The 19,262-nt window shown below is 35.5% G+C and overlaps 1 protein-coding gene across 2 annotated transcripts in view; it reads left to right on the top strand.

The window, feature by feature from the left end:
* The window catches only part of LOC123534400 (protein-tyrosine sulfotransferase 1-like), a 61,227-nt gene that overhangs the window by 19,705 nt on the left and 22,260 nt on the right, over positions 1 to 19,262 (top strand). For both annotated transcript variants that reach the window (XM_045316633.2, XM_053520063.1), the window contains exons 2-3: positions 11,028 to 11,072; positions 12,836 to 13,114. The gene's annotated coding sequence lies outside the window, so the exon portion shown is untranslated. The remainder of the gene's footprint in view (positions 1 to 11,027; positions 11,073 to 12,835; positions 13,115 to 19,262) is intronic.

Below are 19,262 nucleotides of genomic sequence, written 5' to 3'. Positions count from 1 at the left end.
TACCTGGTAAGAATTTTTTTGTGGACTTAAAATTTTTTTTAGAATTTCTTCTTTTTGTTGTTCCTGTCCTTCGGGCTTCAACAGTCAAGTTCTTTTAAATTTTGCTCCCATCCTCCGGTGTAACCCTTCGGGCGTATATTGCCCCGCTTGGCAGCGCTCTTGTTTTTGTCATAAATTTGAGAGAGAGAAAAAACGTAATTATAAAGGGCACAAAAAAGAAACACTGCATTCAGTAGAAAATCTCACTGACATACCTCATTAGAGATGTGTTTGTATACAATAAACATTATTAATTAAACATGCTGATATGAAAACTTCAGTCTTTGTTGCTGTATGGAAATAAATGTCCTTTGAGATTTATTTTTTGTTGTAGAGAAGCAGCTGAATTATTAATACTGTCATATCCATTCTCACTCTGCTGTAGTATATATCTTAATTGAGATCTGCGGAAGTTATTTTTTTAATTAAGATCTCTTTGAGTTCAGGGTAGATTCACTCACAGCTTGCATGAGCACAGATGGCTTGAGCTCCTAGGCTTGTTCAAGCAATTCATGTGCATAGTCTTTTATCTTTTTCTGTAATTTTTATAGGTTTGAATTGCTCGAGAACATGGATATCTCGAGCGTTAAATTGGGTGCGTCTTCTTGAGACTTTGATTGGTTGGTGGTTTACTGTATTTGCATTATATACTTTCGAATTAATACAATATTGATGTTTTGATCTGATGAAAAATGTCAATTTCAGCCAAAGGTAATGTTTTTGCCTTGCATTGCCTCAGTACATGTTCAGTCTGCTGTCTGACTGTTGTTCTGATTCCAAACTTTTGTTTGAAGTGCCTTATGAGACAATATGGTTAAAAAAGAACAGACTGAAATTAAAAGGGGCAACTATATTTTGAGTGGATTTCTATAATATATTAGTTTCTTATTAGTAAGAAACTTTCAAACAAACACAAATAAGCAAGAAAATTATGGTTTAAGGCACAAATTTAGGGACAGGCAGGAACAGTGTTTGATTAGACCGATATACTATGAAACAATGTACATTTTAACAAACCTTTGATGAAATTAATCAGCAGAAACACCACAGTTTTGCCAGCAACTTAATATATTCCCCTCAACCCACCACAATGGGTTTATTTCATACTTTAAGGTATTACCAAATGTGTTAACTTTATTCCTACAGTCTAACCTGCCATTATGAAGAAGTGGTGACCAGTCATAAATGCGCAACAAGAATTCACCCCCCTCCCCCACCAACCAATTTATAAGTTAAGCTTCCATTAAACAGTCACCTGCCCTCAATGCTTCCAAGTGTATCTTTAATGCAAGTGCCCCAGTTCTATCAGTAACCTAACATCCCAATCCTGTTAACCCACCCTCTGCAAGCCCAAACTCCCCTCAACACACATCACAGTAAACCATTGTGGCTAGGTATATTTAGTGGTGGCGAGTTTGACAAAACTGGTTAGCTGAATGTTCTACATGACAAATTGTTTAATTTCACGGGCACAAAATCCGATGGTTTTGGTCAGAACTGCTATTTTATTTGTGGGGAAGGGAAATTGTGGAGTTCAACTTTTGAACAAAAAAATTGATGTCTCAGCCATGGAATCCACAAAAATTAGTTACTCACAAATATTTGCGATTTTACAGTTTTGCTAGAGAACAAGTTGGATCTGGTACGTATTTTAACCCTTATCATGCTGGAAATGATTGATTCTGCCTTTGCAACCAGTGTAGATCATGATCAGCCTGCACATCCGTGCAGTCTGATCATGATCTGCACTGTTCGCCATTCAGTCAGTATCTTTTTGGTAACCACCCCTTTTAACAGTTAATGGTACTATCCAAATTGAAATATGGACAAGTTCATTGTAGAAATTAAGCAGAGTAAGGAATAAACTGATTTCATATAAGTCTTCTGTGGCAAAGCCAAATATTCCTATGATAAAAAAAAACAACAGTAAACTGAGCAGGCTGCCTGACTGAAGGCAAACAGTAAAATAAATATTGCTCCATAGCTCCTGTACTCTGCAGAGCTAATTACATTGTAAATGATGTTAATTAAGTTTTAGCACTACAATATATTAGAATAACAGGAACTAATACACCATAATTATCCTGCAGGATGTAAATAGAAAACAATGGGAAGAATTAGTTTTTATATTGCTTCCCTGAACTTAATGAGTGCTTCTATTACTTGACATTTTTTATGACCCCCCCCCCCCCACACCCCACCATGCAACAATAATTGTAATGGATTATAATAATGCATGTCAGTGTTAACTTTGTCAAATATGTTTGTGTGTCTGTCTGTGTAAAAAATGTGCCCCCACAGAACTTTGCCATGCATTATGGTAGGTTTTCTAAATAATCTGGCACAAATTGACATATATAGTTGTCTTCTTTTTTTTAAATACACACACTTGGCATACTTCAGTGTTCAACCACCGCTACCATTATTACTTTTGAGGGGTAAATGGTTTTCCCATGTGATGTCAGCTAATGAAAGCCATTGATACAAGTTGCTGGAACTATAGTTCTGCTTTTAGCCAAGGAAAAGGCCAGGAACAAGAAAACCACCTTTTAACAGTGCGAACTTTTGTAACACAATTTTGTCAACGCTCTTTTGGGTTTTTAACTGACAGCAGCACACCCTTGCATCTTGACATCACTTTCTGTGGGCATTCTTGTCCTACTAGTTAGCTCACCTGTCACAAAGTGACAAGGTGACCTTTGTGATCGCACAGCGTCCGTCGTCCGTGGTTCAAGTTTGAAACTGGGTCACATGCGATCCAAAACTAGGTCAGTAGGTCTAAAAATAGAAAATCCTTGTGACCTCCCTAGAGGCTATATTTTTCAATGGATCTTCATGATAATTGGTGAGAATGTTCACCTTGATGATATCTAGTTCAAGTTCGAAAGTGGGTCACGTGCGATCAAAAACTAGGTCAGTAAGTCTAAAAATAGAGAAACCTTGTGACCTCTCTAGAGGCCATATTTTTCAATGGATCTTCGTGCAAATTGGTCAGAATGTTTACCTTGATGATATCTAGGTTAAGTTCGAAACTAGGTCAGTAGGTCAAGTAATAGAAAAACCTTGCGACCTCGTTAGAGGTGATATTTATCATGGGATCTGTATGAGAGTTGGTCTGAATATTCATCTTGATGATGTCTAGGTCAAGTTTGAAACTGGGTCAACTGTGGTCAAAAACTAGGTCAGTAGGTCTAAAAATAGAAAAACCTTGTGACCTCCCTAGAGGCCATATTTTTCAATGGATCTTCATGAAAATTGGTCAGAATGTTCACCTTGATGATATCTAGGTCAAGTTTAAAACTGGGTCAACTGAGGTCAAAAACTAGGTCAGTAGGTCTAAAAATAGAAAAACCTTGTGACCTCTCTAGAGGTGATATTTTTCATGAGATCTTCATGAAAATTGGTCAGAATGTTTATCTTCATGATATCTAGGTCAGGTTCGAAACTTGGTCATGTGCGGTCAAAAGCTAGGTCAGTAGGTCTAAAAATAGAAAAACCTTGTGACCTCTCTAGAGTCCATACTTTTCAGTGGATCTTCAAGAAAATTAGTCAGAATGTTCACTTTGATGATATCTAGTTCAGTTTCGAAACTGGGTCAAAAACTAGGTCAGTAGGTGAAATAATAGAAAAACCTTGTGACCTCTCCAGAAGCGATATTTTTCATGGGATCTGTATGAAAGTTGGTCTGAATATTCATCGTGATGATATCTAGGTCAAGTTTGAAACTGGGTCAACTGTAATCAAAAACTAGGTCAGTAGGTCTACGTCATCCGTGTGTCCGTGCGTAAACGTTTGCTTGTGACCACTCTAGTTTAAAATCCAGCCTTGAAATTTAGGTGACATGTACAGTTCTGCACACCAATCTTTAATCTGTCTTTCAGTGACCATAAATGTGACCTACTGATCTACTTTCTAATATTTTAACATCAGTTTGCCATTTGAAACATGTGGTTCAATATACTCAGTTGAGCGATTCAGGGTCATCATGACCCTCTTGTTCAGTTCTTACTATTGTTTTTACTTTGGTACCCAGTCAGCTTAACATAGTGATTTGATCATGTGTTGTTCCCTGCAGGCTCATAGTTCAATCTGACTGAAGTACATCTCCTATTACGCTACGCATAGGATCTGAGAACAACCTATTCATAGCCTCGTTCTGACGACCCTTTTGCTAGCCAATCAGAGCCTAACTTACAACATCTTGCAAATCTACCTGTAGCCTTGACTTTTGATATTTACAATTCTTATGTCGTAATGAATCAGATAGCCAGCTAGCTCAGTCGGTCGGCCACTTGCTTTGTAAGCGAGCGGTCCCGGGTTCAAGCCCTAGAATGACTGCACATTTTTCTTACTCTTTGACATTCGAACAAGTCGTCTGATTGGATAGAATAAAAATAGCAATACTGGAAATCCAAAATATACAGAAGACGAATGGGTGTTCTCAGATCTTCGTTTAGAAGATCAAGTACTTTAGTCAGATTGGCTCATAGTTATGAATAGAAAGGACACAAAGTGACAAATGGCAGATTGTCCAGTCTTGTCTTTCACCTTTGACTCCTGTGGGAAAGTTGTTGGTTGTTTTGTTGATACAATAACGAAATGTGAAAACACTGAAAGTTCTTGATGCTGGTGTGAGATGTGGGGCCACTGTAGGTTTTTAGCTCACCAGAGCACAAAGTGCTCAAGGTGAGCTATTGTGACCGGTCGTTGTCCAGCGTCCGTCAACATTTGCTTTGTGAAAACTCTAGAGGCCACAGTTGTGACCCAATATTTATGAAACTTGGTCAGAATGTTTGTCTTGATAATCTCTAGGCCAAGTTCGAAACTTGGTCATGTGGGGTCAAAAGCTAGGTCACTAGACCGGATCAGATGAAAATTTTGTTAACACTTAGAGACAACAATTTAAGTTTGAAACTCATGAGAATTAGTCAGAACGCTTGTCTTGATGATCTCTGGGTCAAGTTTGAATCTGAGTCATGTGGGGTCAAAAACTAGGTCACCCAGTCAAATCAAAGGAAAAGCTTGTGAACACTGGATTCCACAGTTGTGACCCAATCTTTATGAAACTTGGTCAGAATGTTTGTCTTGATGATCTCTAGGTCAGATTTGAAACTTGGTCATGTGGGATATAAAAAAAAACTGGGTCAGAGGTCACAGTTGTAACCCTGTCTTTATGAAACTTGGTCAGAATGTTTGTCTTGATGACCTCTAGGTCAAGATGGAATCTGGGTCATGTTGGGTCAAAAACTAGGGTCACCCGGTCAAATCAAAGGAAAAACAGTTGTGACCCTATCTTTATGAAACTTGGTCAGAATGTTTGTCTTGATCATCTCTAGGTCAAGTTTGAAACTGGGTCATGTGGGGTCAAAACCTTGGTCAGTAGGCCAGATCAACTCTGGTGAGCGATATAGGGCCGTCATGGCCCTCTTGTTTATTAATACACGTTGTGAGATGGGTGACTCAATAGGCTGATTTTATAATACTGAAACAAAATGTGGGAACTCTGTTTTGTCAAATACACTTAGTTTATACAGCTAACAAATGTGAATGACTGAATTTCAGTAATTAATCCCCCGCCGTGGCAGAGGGATTATAGGAATGGTCTGCGTCCGTCCTTCCGTCCTTCCGTCTGTCCTTCCGTCCGTAACAAAATCGTGTCCGGTCCATATCTCCTAAACCCCTTGAAGGATTTTCATGAAACTTGGGTCAAGTGATCACCTCATCAAGACGATGTGCAGAACCCATGAATCAGCCTTGTCTGTTCAAGGTCAAGGTCACAACTCAAGGTCAAAGGTTTGAGCCTGCCATTCTGTGTCCGCTCTATATCTCCTTAACCCCTTGAAAGAATTTTATAAAACTTGGGTCAAATGATCACCTCATCAAGACGATGTGCAGAACCCATGAGTCAGCCATGCCGGCTCAAGGTCAAGGTCACAACTCAAGGTCAAAGGTTTGAGCCTTCCATTTTGTGTCCGCTCTATATCTCTTAAACCCCTTGAAGGAATTTTATAAAACTTGGGTCAAATGATCACCTCATCAAGACGATGTGCAGAACCCATGAGTCAGTCATGCCAGCTCAAGGTCAAGGTCACAACTTAGGGTCAAAGGTTTGAACCTTCCATTTTGTGTCCGCTCTATATCTCCTAAACCCCTTGAAGGATTTTCATCAAACTTGGGTTAAACGATCACCTCATCAAGGCGATGTGCAGAACTTATGAGTCAGCCATGTTGGCTCAAGGTCAAGGTCACAACTGAAGGTCAAAGGTTTGAGCCTTCCATTTCGTGTCCGCTCTATATCTCCTAAACCCCTTGAAGGAATTTTATAAAACTTGGGTCAAATGATTACCTCATCAGAACGATGTGCAGAAATTATGAGTCAACCATGCCAGCTCAAGGTCAAGGTCACAACTAAAGGTCGAAGGTTTGAGCCTTCCATTTGGTGTCCACTCTGTATCTCCTTAACCCCTTGAAGGATTTTCATCAAACTTAGATAAAATGATCACCTCATCAAGAACTCATGAGTCAGCCATGTCAACTCAAGGTCAAGGTCACAACTGAAGGTCAAAGGTTTCAGCTCTGTATCTCCTAAACCCCTTGAAGGATTTTCATGAAACTTTGGTCAAATGATCACTTCATCAAGACGTTATGCAGAATTCATGAGTCAGCCATGTCAGTTCAAGGTCAAGGTCACAGCTAAAATCAAAGGTTTTACCCTTTCACTATCCATAGCAGTGGCGGGGGATTTAGCTGTCTTTCAGACTGCCTTGTTTTAACTCAGAATTTATATTCAGCAATGTTTGGAAAAAATGTATTTTGTGTATATAACTTTATATTTTCATTAAATATTCTGCCATTAAAATAATCCTAATCAGATAAGTTTATTACATTCTGTAGTATTAAGGTCATTACAGCTTTCTTTGCTTTACATAAATGTATACCAGCTGTTATTATATGTTATTACTTATGAGCTCCTGTATTCCACATACAGTATTGCTTTATTTTTTTATTTAACAAAATCTTATTCAGATAATTGCTACATAAAATGTTTTCAGACATTTTGTTTCAATGGAAACACTTCCCCTGTGAAAAAGGTTCATGAACTTCATGAATTTATTCATGAACAAATTCATAATATAGTTCATGAATAAATATTCATGAGAATCAATATTTATGTTTCTTGAATTTCGATATTCATTTTAATTTCGATATTAATTTAAAATTATAAGTTTGATATTAATTTGTTATTTTTTTCTTCATTTTGATACAAATCTAAAGGTGCAAGTTTGACCACCAGAATATAGAGTCACAAGGTCCTAGACAAGTTTGATGATGAGCAAGATACAGAGTTATGGCCCTTGACTTGCCAGTTTTCGCATGGTTAATACACATTGGAAACTGCATTTCTTAAACATTCCACTTGAAACTTGCACTGGCGTCAAAAGATCTCTGAAGTTACTTAATTTTAATGCGATTACCTGTGTGCATCCACTAAAGTCTTGAGCAATTTTCTTATCCTATGTTCACCAAACTTGGTCACAATGTTGATGAGCATAATATTTTGGCCAAGATTGACCTAGTTCCTCTTGAATTACTAAACATTTCAAATATTGATAATGTCTGCTCTGTTACTTGAATAATATTTATCCAGTGTTCATCAAACTTTGTCACAGGATTTATGTGCATAATATCTCAGTCAAGCTCGATATCTATCTGGATTGGCCCAATGGCCATGGAGTTATAGCCCTTGAATAACTAAAAGTTGTGAAAATTGATGGTGTCCACTCTAGTTTTGGAAGTTCTAATCAAACGCTAATCAGACTGAATCACCGGGGCACAATGTTTGTTGGCATAATACCTCAGCTAAGTTTGATAAACACTTGGATCCTTAACCTTTACCCTGCTAAATTTCTGAATTGGACTGGTCCATCTTTGAAATCAGGCAGTACCACTTGTTTATCAAAGGGGAGTTCACTGAAAATTTACCGACTGAATAGCGAACAGTGTAGACCATGATCAGCATGCATCGGATGTGTAGGCTGATCATGGTCTGCACTGGTCACAAAGGCAAAATCACTTGCTGACAGCAGGCTATATATCACTACTGGATGCACATGCCATTAAATGGGTCATGAAATTGGCCTTAATTTTTCAAAGGTTTTTAACAGAGTTTTAACAGGTCACCATTAAAATTCACCCATTACTTCTTACTATTTAATGGGATTTTCATGACCATAGTTTTAATGCCATACATTAAAAATGACTTTGATGGCCATGAAAAGCTGCTTAAAATAAACAATTAAAATAAGTTAACAGGCTCCTTAAAACTCCATGAAAATTTTTAATTGGCATGAAATTAATGTGCCATTAAAAAATTACCCCTTAATTCCCCATTAATTAGTAAGAACTAATGGGGCCATTAATTTTTTTAATACTCTGTTAATGGCTGTTAATTATTAAAGAATTGATTAATGGTCTCATTAAATATGTCAGATTCAATTTTAATGGGTTTATGGTATTTTAATTGTGTATCAAATTAAGGGCCATGAAAATTTGCCTTCAGAATTAGACATCTTAAGATAATCAACTTCATATTAATATTTGCCATATTGATTTAAACTACGTATTACTACACATGTAATAGTATCTATACATATGAGACTTTAATAAAGAATATATATATGTACTGTTTTGTAAAATGCTAGAAGAATATTTGTTTCTTCTTTTTTCTCTTATTATTTTGTAATGTAAACACATGTAACAGCCTCGTACAAACATTTGTTAAATTGTATCCTTATTCTGTCATATGTTCATATGAAATGAGAAAATAAATGGATATTGTATTGTATTGAGTTGTACTGAGAAGGGTTTACAGGTACCAGTTAAATAGATCAAGTGACCATGTGGGTAGTTTTAACTATTCAACATTATAATATTGACAAACATTCTGACCAAGTTTTTATTGGCACAGACATTAGGCATCCGGTGTATTCAAAAAGCAACTGTTGATGACAGTGTCAGTGCACAATGGGCAATCACAATTTAGCTCTACTTCAGTATTTTGTGCTCACATGCATGCACTGTACAGCTAAGAGCAAATGTTTGAGGGCTTGCATCACAGGTAGCTTCTCCCATCTCTAATTAAGCGTACCACACTCTTTGATTCGTTGAAACAAAGAAGCCATTGATCTGCCTATGCCCCAAATGAATTTAATTCTTCACAATTATGTGTACTGTTCACTTCTCCATAAACCTTAGTTTCTACTCAAGAATTTGAAAATCTAAACTAGTCTGAACACATTTTATAATGTAAATTCCTTACCCCACCCATTTTCTTATACAAATGCTGATTATTTGGACAAGAAAAACAAAGAACAGAAAAAGTGGCATGCATCAATACATATTTACTCTTACCAAAATATTGTAGATTGATGTTATCAAATAAATTAATACGTTTCCATCCGACTTCCATTGAAATAAATCGATTTTTGTAGGAACACAGTTTGCCAAACATTTGAAAAAAATGGCGTAACTGCATCAAGGGGAAATAACTTTAATGCAACTAAATATAACATCATGATATATTATAGATGATGTGTGCGTAGTATGTATTTATTGTGATTAAAGTCCATTTTAGAACAATATGAGACTGGAATTATAAGCATTCAATAGGAGAGCAAGCCAAAAACCAAAAAGAAAATATATACGAATCACATTTTACATAATTTAGGATTTAATGGGCATTACATTGCTGTTAAGGGCCATTAAGTTTACTCTTAAATGAAATTGTACACAACCTGAATATTTAATGGGTATTAAATCAAATTTAAGGGCCATGAATAATCCTGTTAAATTCAAAAAATACAGAATTTCACTATTTTTTCAAAGCCATTAACTATTTTAGCTACCAAACTAAATTTTTAATGGCATGATTCATGGTTAAAAATGTGTGTTTTAATGGTATTTTAACATGTAACCCATTAATATTGTGAAACCTGTTAAATAAAGTGATGCAAGAATTAATGGGGTTAATTAATGGTTTTTCCTATTTTAATGCATATTTTACAGGGTTTTAAACCATGTTTAATGGTATGTGCATCCAGTAGTGTATAAAGGTTAAAGGCTCTCTAGTGTTATGGCCATTTATTTCTTATTCAGTATTTACCAGAGTTGGAATGTTCTTGGGACAGACATGTTGTGCCAGTTTGGCACACTTGTTAATATTGTTTAGATGACACCAAAGTTATGGCCCTTAATTTCGTAAAATTCTTTATGTTAATTTCTTTACAGAAACTATAACTGACTAACTTGCAGTAGAAGAATTTATCTAGGGTCATCATGAGATTTTACATTGTCAAAGAAAAAACGTAGACTAAACCAATCACTGCAACATTTGTCATGCATTTTCAACTTTTTCTTTACATATAGTCTTTGTCTGTTCCAGTAACTGTTACACTTAATTTAGTTTGGTTTCATCCATAATGTCCCACCTACATAGATTAGTAGAGAGAGCTAAAGTCTTGGGATTGCGGGGTCATGAGTTTGATCCCTGGGTGAGGCATAATTATTTTCTCTCTGACAATTTGTAAAAAGATATTGTGTCTGAAATCATTTGTCCAATTGTCCTGCACCTCTGATTCATACGGACAGTTACTTGCGGAGAACAGTCATTAAGTTTACTGTCAGTTTAACTTTTACATTGAAAAACTGCACTGAAATCAAAACAAACAAAAAAAATTATGGGGTCATGATTTCTAATTTAAGGAAAATTAGATTTTTTTTCTGCATCAGTGTAACAATGAAACCCATAAAAAATTATTCCCCAACAAATATTATTCATTTCACAGTACATCAAGAAGGCAATATGTTTACTCCAACAAATATTGTTGAAATAAGAGTATATATATAATACTTCAATGTATTACTGTCTGAAAGGAATGTCTTAGATTACTGTGAAAATCTCCTGACTTGCTCATTGGTCTGTTTTTCAGGTGACGTGGCTTGTGACCATTTTATGAAGATGACAAGATTAACAGGTAGGAATTTCTGATATTTTATAATTTAAACTTTAAGTTTTGTTTTTGAAATATCTTATAAAGCTTGATCATAAAACTTACTTAAAGCATATTTGAGTCACTCACAAGGTATAGATCTTACTTGGAACAATCTAGAGTTCGTACCAGTCATTATCTCAGGAAATATGGGTAGTTATTACATACTCGTTTGTATTCCCCATTAAGTTACACTGGAACCAGAAACGTCAATATTTTTCCATACACTGACGCCTGAATTTCATATCGGGTGCGTGACGTAATTCAGAGTGTGTTGTTGCACTATTTTTTTCTATTGAACACATTTATGATATTTACATTATATTTTTACATGTAGATGCGTATGTAGCGGAAGAATATTGCGCTCCTAAAGTTGTGCAGTATTTCCGCTGAAGAACTTGTGCATATTTTCCGATACAAGGTTAATAACCTATAATTATTCGTAAATCGTTTTTAAAAGGCATTGAAGGACAATAGTTCTAAAAAAATAAAAAAGTTCTGAATATTTCAATATTTTATCCAAATTTTAGCAATTTTAGCAATTTTGATTCCATATGGCAATGAAAAAATGGCAGTTTTACTTAATTAATTTAGAAATACCTTTAAACCACTTCTTCTCATGAACAATTGGATGCATCTTCATCAAACTTGGTCTGTAGCATCATTATAAGGTCATCGCCCATATTTTTTGCAAATGGGAACAAATGGCCACTTTTAGGGGCTGATAGAGGTAAAAATGGAGCCTTGTTAAAAAGACCTTCCAAAATGCCGTTGGCCTGCTCTGATTCTCAGTGTGTGACTTTTCCACCCAATTTTAAAGATTGAAAAACCATATAGTGTTTGAACAGTTACTGTTTTCCATCTGTCACACAAATCTATGTAATTATGTCATAAGGGCCTGAACATGGAAAACCATTTCCAATCAATAACTTGAGAACCACTTGACCCAGAATGTTGAAACTTCATAGAATGATTGGATATGCAGATTAGATGAAAACTAGATTTTGTGGTCAGTCGATCAATGGTCAGGTTCTCAGATGCCTGAACATCGAAAACCGTTTCCGATCAGTAACTTGAGAACCACTTGAACCACACACATTAAAACTTCATGGGATGATTAGACATGCCTAGTAGATGACCCCTTGGAGGCCATTCTTTCAGATGTCAAGGTCACAGGGGCCAGAACATGGAAAACTATTTCCAATCCATAACTTGAGAACCACTTGACCCAGAACATTGAAACTTCAGGGGATGATTGGATATGCAAAGTAGATGATCCCTATTGCATTTCTGTCACCAAGCCAACCATCAGTGTCTCCTTGACCTTTGCTCCTGTCCCCTTTCGACTTCTTACCTATTACTCCTATGCTTTGGGGGAGACATGTGCTTTTCTACAAAAGCATCTTCTATTAATTAACTTCTACTGCCTTTGGAACTTTCAACACCTGGAATATATTATGGTCCTCTTCCAAAGCTGCACATCTAGCCTGTTTAAGCTCTAAAAGAGTTGAGCAATCTAGTGCCATCATGGCAGTCTAATGTTATGATTTCCAGATTATAGATCTTCTATCTGACAGTAATATTGGCCCTTGGCTTAAATTGCTACCTTGATCAATGATATTGGCTTGTGGCCCTAGGCTAATATGTAAAACAGGACCATGAAAATGTGTATACTAAGTAACATTGTAGTGTTACTGATACAATCAATAGTTAAATGTAATACATCAGTTTTTTCACTGTTTTCACAGTTTTACCGCTAAAGTTGTGTGATCGACAATGATGAGGGATTCTGTTCTTTGAAAGGATTTTACAGGAAGATCGTCATATTCCAAATTTAACATCAGTTTCCTGAGCATCGTACAGCTATACTCCGTCAGGACAGGAACAGTTGATGTCTGTCAGCGTCCTATGCTAATTAATTGTGGAGAGGACAGAATTAGATGACTACAAAAGTTTGTTCCAAGACAACAATAACCTAGCCTAGTATTTGATGCTAATGTGCATGCCGTTGCAGACAGATGCTAAAGGTATACAATGTCATGTCATTAAATGTCTGATTACTCTTCAAATTGATACGTTTCAGGAAAATTCTTGGGTATTTTCACTTATATTAAATTCAAGGGTTGATCCAAAAGTAATGTCATTGGAGCCATTAAAATGTGTATGACTAAAATTCCTACACATGTACCTTGATCTATTTGCAATATTTGTTGAAAATGTCATAAGAAAATATTGCTTATCGAAATACGGACAATATGCCCAGTGAACATATGGTAACAGTGATCACCACACGTCACTCAGAAATTAATGTTTTTGTCACTAAGCAAAGAAGCCTTAGCACTACACTTCAAATTTGAACCTGCAAGGATGCCACTATATTTTCACAGCTGACTGTTGAAAAAGAGGTAATTTCACATCCAATTGTGCTATTTGGATGTCAGTTGATGATTCGGCAGCCTTTGGTAGGATGCTTTTTTTGTCAAGCCCGCTTGCGGATGCAAAGACATAGTCATCCAAATGCTATTTGGTGTATGTGCATCCGTCCGGATTTGTTTGACCGGACCATAACTTTGAAATGCATGGAGCAATCTTATTTATAATTGGCATGAGTGTTAACCTTAGTGAAACAGTGTGTCATGTGCAAACCCCAGGTTCCTATCTCAAAGGTCAAGGTCACAGTTAGGGGTCAAAAGGCGGGCCCGACATGTTGGCAGTGGGCATCTAGTTTGATTATGAAAGAAATACTATTTTTGTGTGCAGTGAAATGTAGTCATGGCTGAATTTTGAAGTTCTGTGTATTTAAAATGAAACAGCCCTCGAAAATAATATTTACCTGTGTAATCATAATTGAATAAGTGCACATCTTGATATTAAATGTTTGTTTAATGATATAACAATGAGTAAATGTGCAAATTATTTGCAGTGACATTATTTCTGGATCAACTCTCATACATAATTTAGATTTTAGTTTGGTAATTATTACGAAATTTTGGAGACATCATACTCAATAATTTTAGGGCACCTTATATAGATAAAAAGTTACAAGATGAAATGTAGATAAAAAAAATATAAGATTTAGATAGATATATAAAAAATAACAACATGAAAAATAGAAAAATATATCGATAAAACAGTAAATAAATAAAGTGAAATGCTGTTCAAAACAAATAAAAATTTTGTTAAAGGGCAAGGAATGCCTTACAATAAGTTAATTCTGTATGAAAGCCATCCTCAGGCCTGTCATAATGCTGAAAGAATTTTTAAAATCGGAGCACTATTAAAAAAGATATGGCAGTTTGAAGTTTTAGAACATGGCTGATCATGGAGGCAGCCATTTTAGTAAGTGTTTATGACGTCATTTACACACAGCTGAATTCTTTATTTAGCAAATAACCTTTTAAATAGGTTAATTTCATATCTGTCTTGAGTATAAGATGTAAAACATTGTAATTTCTTTCATTATAGCTGGAAAAAGTAGAGGAATTGTTTTACAAATAGAAATTTAATAAATCCGTCATTTTGTTCTTTGTTGCCATGGAAACAAAATGACGGCCATTTTGATCAAATATTTAAATGATCATAACTTTCTCATTTTTAAGCCAATTTGGAAAATTCTTTCACTTCTTTGAATGATTTAACAAAACCTAGCAGATGGAATTCACATAAGAACAACATTGCCTTTCCGTTTAACGGATATGTATTTTGGTATGAATTGTATTTACACAGATGAGAAATTTGTAAGAACCCGTCAAAAATGTTAAAAAGTGAAATGTAGATCAAAATACATAAAAGATAAACAAAAGAAATATAGATCAAAATAAACAAAAATAAACAAAAAAATGGATGTATGATTTCATTTTATAGGCTGCAAGACATTTAATTATGAATGTATCTCAACATACACAATTTATTTATATATTTCATAAAGTTAAAAACATTTTGATTAAGATTTTTCACATTCCAAGTAAATATTTAATGATAAAGCATTTTATTGAAAGATGGGCAGTGTCAAGAATATTTTATATAATATATCACAATAACAAAGTAATTTATTATCACTCATTAAGCATTACTATTATTCCTTGTATTAGTTTCATTATTTTGCAATTAACCTGTCCATATATAATGATGTTTTTATGAAAACTAATGCGATAATAAGACATATGATGAGCCAGAAAGATGTATTTATGTCTATATATTTAGCTGCAAGCTTGGGTCATTCATTGGCTATAACACTTAACTGTGCTGTTTTGGATTTCTTTTTTTTTTTCTTTTCTTTTTTTTTTGGTGAAAGTTTTTCTTTGACAAAGTGCTGTTGTCCAGAATGGTAAGAATAATTTAATATTTTTCCAAACTTTACCCATAAATTCTTTCCTAGTTCTGTAATATGCAGTAGATAGAATGATATAGCAACGTTTTTATTTTTGCTAGTATTGGTGAGCAAAGCAGATGTAAAATTCAAAACAGTTGTAAATGTCTTCATATAAATATAACCAGCAGTGATATGCTAAATTCTTAATATGGCAATGATGTGCAAATCTTTAAAATAGGGAATATAACTGTTGCCCATGAAATAGCCAAACAAAAGTGAATGGAAAAAAAAAAACACCCATAACTTTTCTAGAAAATCATGCGTTTTACTGCAGCTTTTGAGATGAGGGTCATGTTTCAACAAGTAACTAGAGGTCAATTTTCACCAAGTAACTGGAGGTCAATTTTCACTAAGTAACTTGTGGTCAATTTTCACCAAGTAACTGGAAGTCAATTTTCACCAAGTAACTGGAGGTCAATTTTCACCAAATAACTGGAGTTCACCAAGTAGGTGGTCAATTTTCACCAAGTAACTGGAGGTCAATTTTCACCAAGTAACTGGTGGTCAATTTTCACCAAGTGCCTAGGGGTTAAATTTCACCAAGTTCCTAGGGATATTATATCTCACCAAGTACCTAGGGGTCATATTTTTCCAAGTACCTAGGGGTCATTTATCACTCAGTATCTACGGGTTTTATTTCACCAAGTACCTAGGGTTCATATTTCACTGAGTACCTATGGGTTTTATTTCACCAAGTATCTAGGGGTCATCATATTTCACCAAGTACCTAGGGGTCATTATATTTCATCAAGTATCTACGGGTTATATTCACCAAGTACCTAGGGTTCATATTTCACTGAGTACCTACGGGTTTTATTTCACCAAGTACCTAGGGGTCATTATATTTCACCAAGTATCAACGGGTTATATTCACCAAGTACCTAGGGATCATATTTTACCAAGTACCCAGGGATCATATTCACCAAGTTCCAAGGGGTTATATTTCACCGAGTACACAGTGGCCATGTTCACAGAGTATCTAGGTGTCATAATCACTCAGTACCTAGTGGTCATTTTTCACCAAATACCTAGGGATTATATTTTACCAAGTATCCAGGGTTCATATTCACCAAGTTCCAAGGGGTTATATTTCACCAAGTACCCAGTGGTCATATTTCACCAAGTACCTCGGGAAGTACACAGTGGTCATATTTCACCGAGTACCTCAGGATCATATTTCACCAAGTACCTAGTGGTCATTTTTCACAAAGTACCAAGGGATATTTTTTGCCAAGGACCTAGGAGTCATATTTTGCCAAGTACCTAGGTTCTATATTTTACAAAGTACCTGAGTACAGGTCTTATTTCGCCAAGTACCTAATATGGGTAATTTTTCATTAAAGCAAATTTATACTGTTAAAAAAACATTTCTACAGGCATGCTAATTGTTCCTTATAGTATCTGGCAATGAAAACTTTTGAACCAGCAGAACAATTTAAAAGCAGACATCATGATTAATGGGCAGTAATCAGTCAAAATTTATGTTACTGCATATAATTTCAAAATTTCAATGTTTCATTTTTAGCTCGACTTTTCGAAGAAAAAGTAGAGCTATTGCACTCGTCCCAGCGTTGGCGTCAGTGCCGGCGTTGCCGTTGGTTAAAGTTTTTGATAAAGTCAAATATCTCTGTTACTATCAAAGTTATTGACTTGAAACTTAAAATAGTTATTTACTATCAAAGTCTACACCAGGAGAAACAATCCCCATAACTCTGTTTGAATTTTGACAGAGTTATGCCCCATTTTAACTTAGATTTTTTTGGTTTTTGATTGAGTCAAATATCTCTGTTACTATCAAAGCTTTTGACTTTAAACTTAAAATATGTATTTACTACCGTATTTTGGGGCGTATAGGTCGCACTTTTTTTACTCATTCTGCTGCCTGAAAAAGTTCCTGCGACTTATATGACAGAACATTTCCAGCAGAATTTTTTCGGGCCAATTTTCTGGCCGAGGCAGTCGCAAAATTAGGTGCAAATGTTACGAACGAACAAAATGATAAAGAAATATCAATTTCGGCGGCGTTTCAAGAAATAGCGGTCATTTTCAATAAAGTATATCATAAATATCCCATACAGGCCATTAAAATTACGAATGACTACAATTAAAAACGGTACTTGCAGTTTGAATTACGTTTGTATCTACTTTCGTTTTACTGGATGCCATTGACTTTACATGTATACCGGGTTGGATCAAATCCGGACAGATCCATCCTCCATTCCAAACTTTGTTTATAATAATTCGAAGCGTAATAAAAAATTGTACTTTTATTTTTACATAAAAATAACCCCCCAAAAAAGATATATTGTTATTTTTTGCACTCAGAATCAAAGGAACGCGGTTAATTACTTAATATGGTGAGGTGTTATAATTGCTGTGCAAACAATTCACATTTTAACTTGCATAATTACTGAATGTAAACACAAGCTGACTGCAGGGCCACACAGATATTTTGAAAAAAGTTTGCCGCCGCGATAATTACTGGTAAAATATGATATTGCTGGGAAAAATTAAAATTTAACAGCGACTTAGATGCTGGAAGTTAAATTTCTGACCATTTCCAGAGCAGAAATTAGGTGCATACTACACGGTGGCGATACCCTGGGTATGCAGGGGTGCAAAATGGCGGCGGAATCTCTCGATTCAGGTAACATTTTTCATTATTACTGTCTTAATACTTAACCAATTTTAACGAAATAAAGACGAGTGCCCGCTCATAAGAATACTACACCCTCGGCTATAAAGCTTGGGCTCCTGAGTTTCGTAGTTTTTGTGAAAAGTGCAACGGCGCATTCTGACGGAAAAAATGTAACTGCTATGTAGGGGGGCATTTTTATGAAAATGACTAAACCAACTATCCCCGTGTGTTTCGATAAACGGCTTGTAGGGCGGAACCGGGCTTGACATGTTCCAAAGCTGTTGTAGAACTTCAGCAAGTGAAATCGCCAGTTTTCGGCATTTCCGGGCGATTGAAAGGAAATGCTATGTGGGGGAGGTGTTTTCATTATGTTATGTGGGGGTGCTTTTGACATGTGGGGGTGACTTAACTGGCTGCTAGGCTGCTAGAGGCACGTAGTGATATGATCATTTGATATATAAAGTATATATATGATATGGATAGAAATTATCCCAGTGGAAAAAATCTTTTCAAGAATTTTTCATTTTGAAGGTGGATGTGAAGTAAACATATGAATGCCTTCTACGGGCACATTTGGGTACATATCTCTGGAACATATTGTCAACTCCGTCCGCTCAGATTCGTACTTGTATTTTGATAATATTCCCTGTGTTTTTATCCCCGTATCCGTTAAATCGGGGGCAATCTCTTTGTTGGCCTCTCTCTCTCACAGACAAAACGTAAACATATCATAAAAATATTTAATTTCTTAATTGATGTCTTTGAAACTCACATACTTTACTCTTTTTCATATTACCTTTACATTGATATATAGACGTGTTACCATGACCTTCATGATAACTTTTTCACGGCAATTTAAGACACTTGGCAATTTTCCTATTTATCAAATTAATGCTAATTAATGATAACTGCTTTACCACTTAGAACCATAGAATATTTTAAGTTTCAACTGTCATGACTATATTTCAGTACAACACAACTCATGTCACCTTTAATATTTTTTTCCAATTTCTTTAAAAGAGTTTTTATGAATGTTACCATACGCCGCTTTTTTGTCGCATGGATTGTTCAGTTTTCATTGCAGCCAAGTTGACAAAGGCTATGGGGAATTTAATTATTTCTGATTTTTAAACGCAAAGATCAAAGTAAAATGAAGGTCATTGTC

This window comes from Mercenaria mercenaria, chromosome 12 (assembly GCF_021730395.1).
Source record: "Mercenaria mercenaria strain notata chromosome 12, MADL_Memer_1, whole genome shotgun sequence".
Lineage (NCBI taxonomy): Eukaryota > Metazoa > Mollusca > Bivalvia > Venerida > Veneridae > Mercenaria > Mercenaria mercenaria.
Note: the sequence above shows the minus strand (reverse complement) of the source record. Positions and strands in the feature narration are given on the sequence as shown.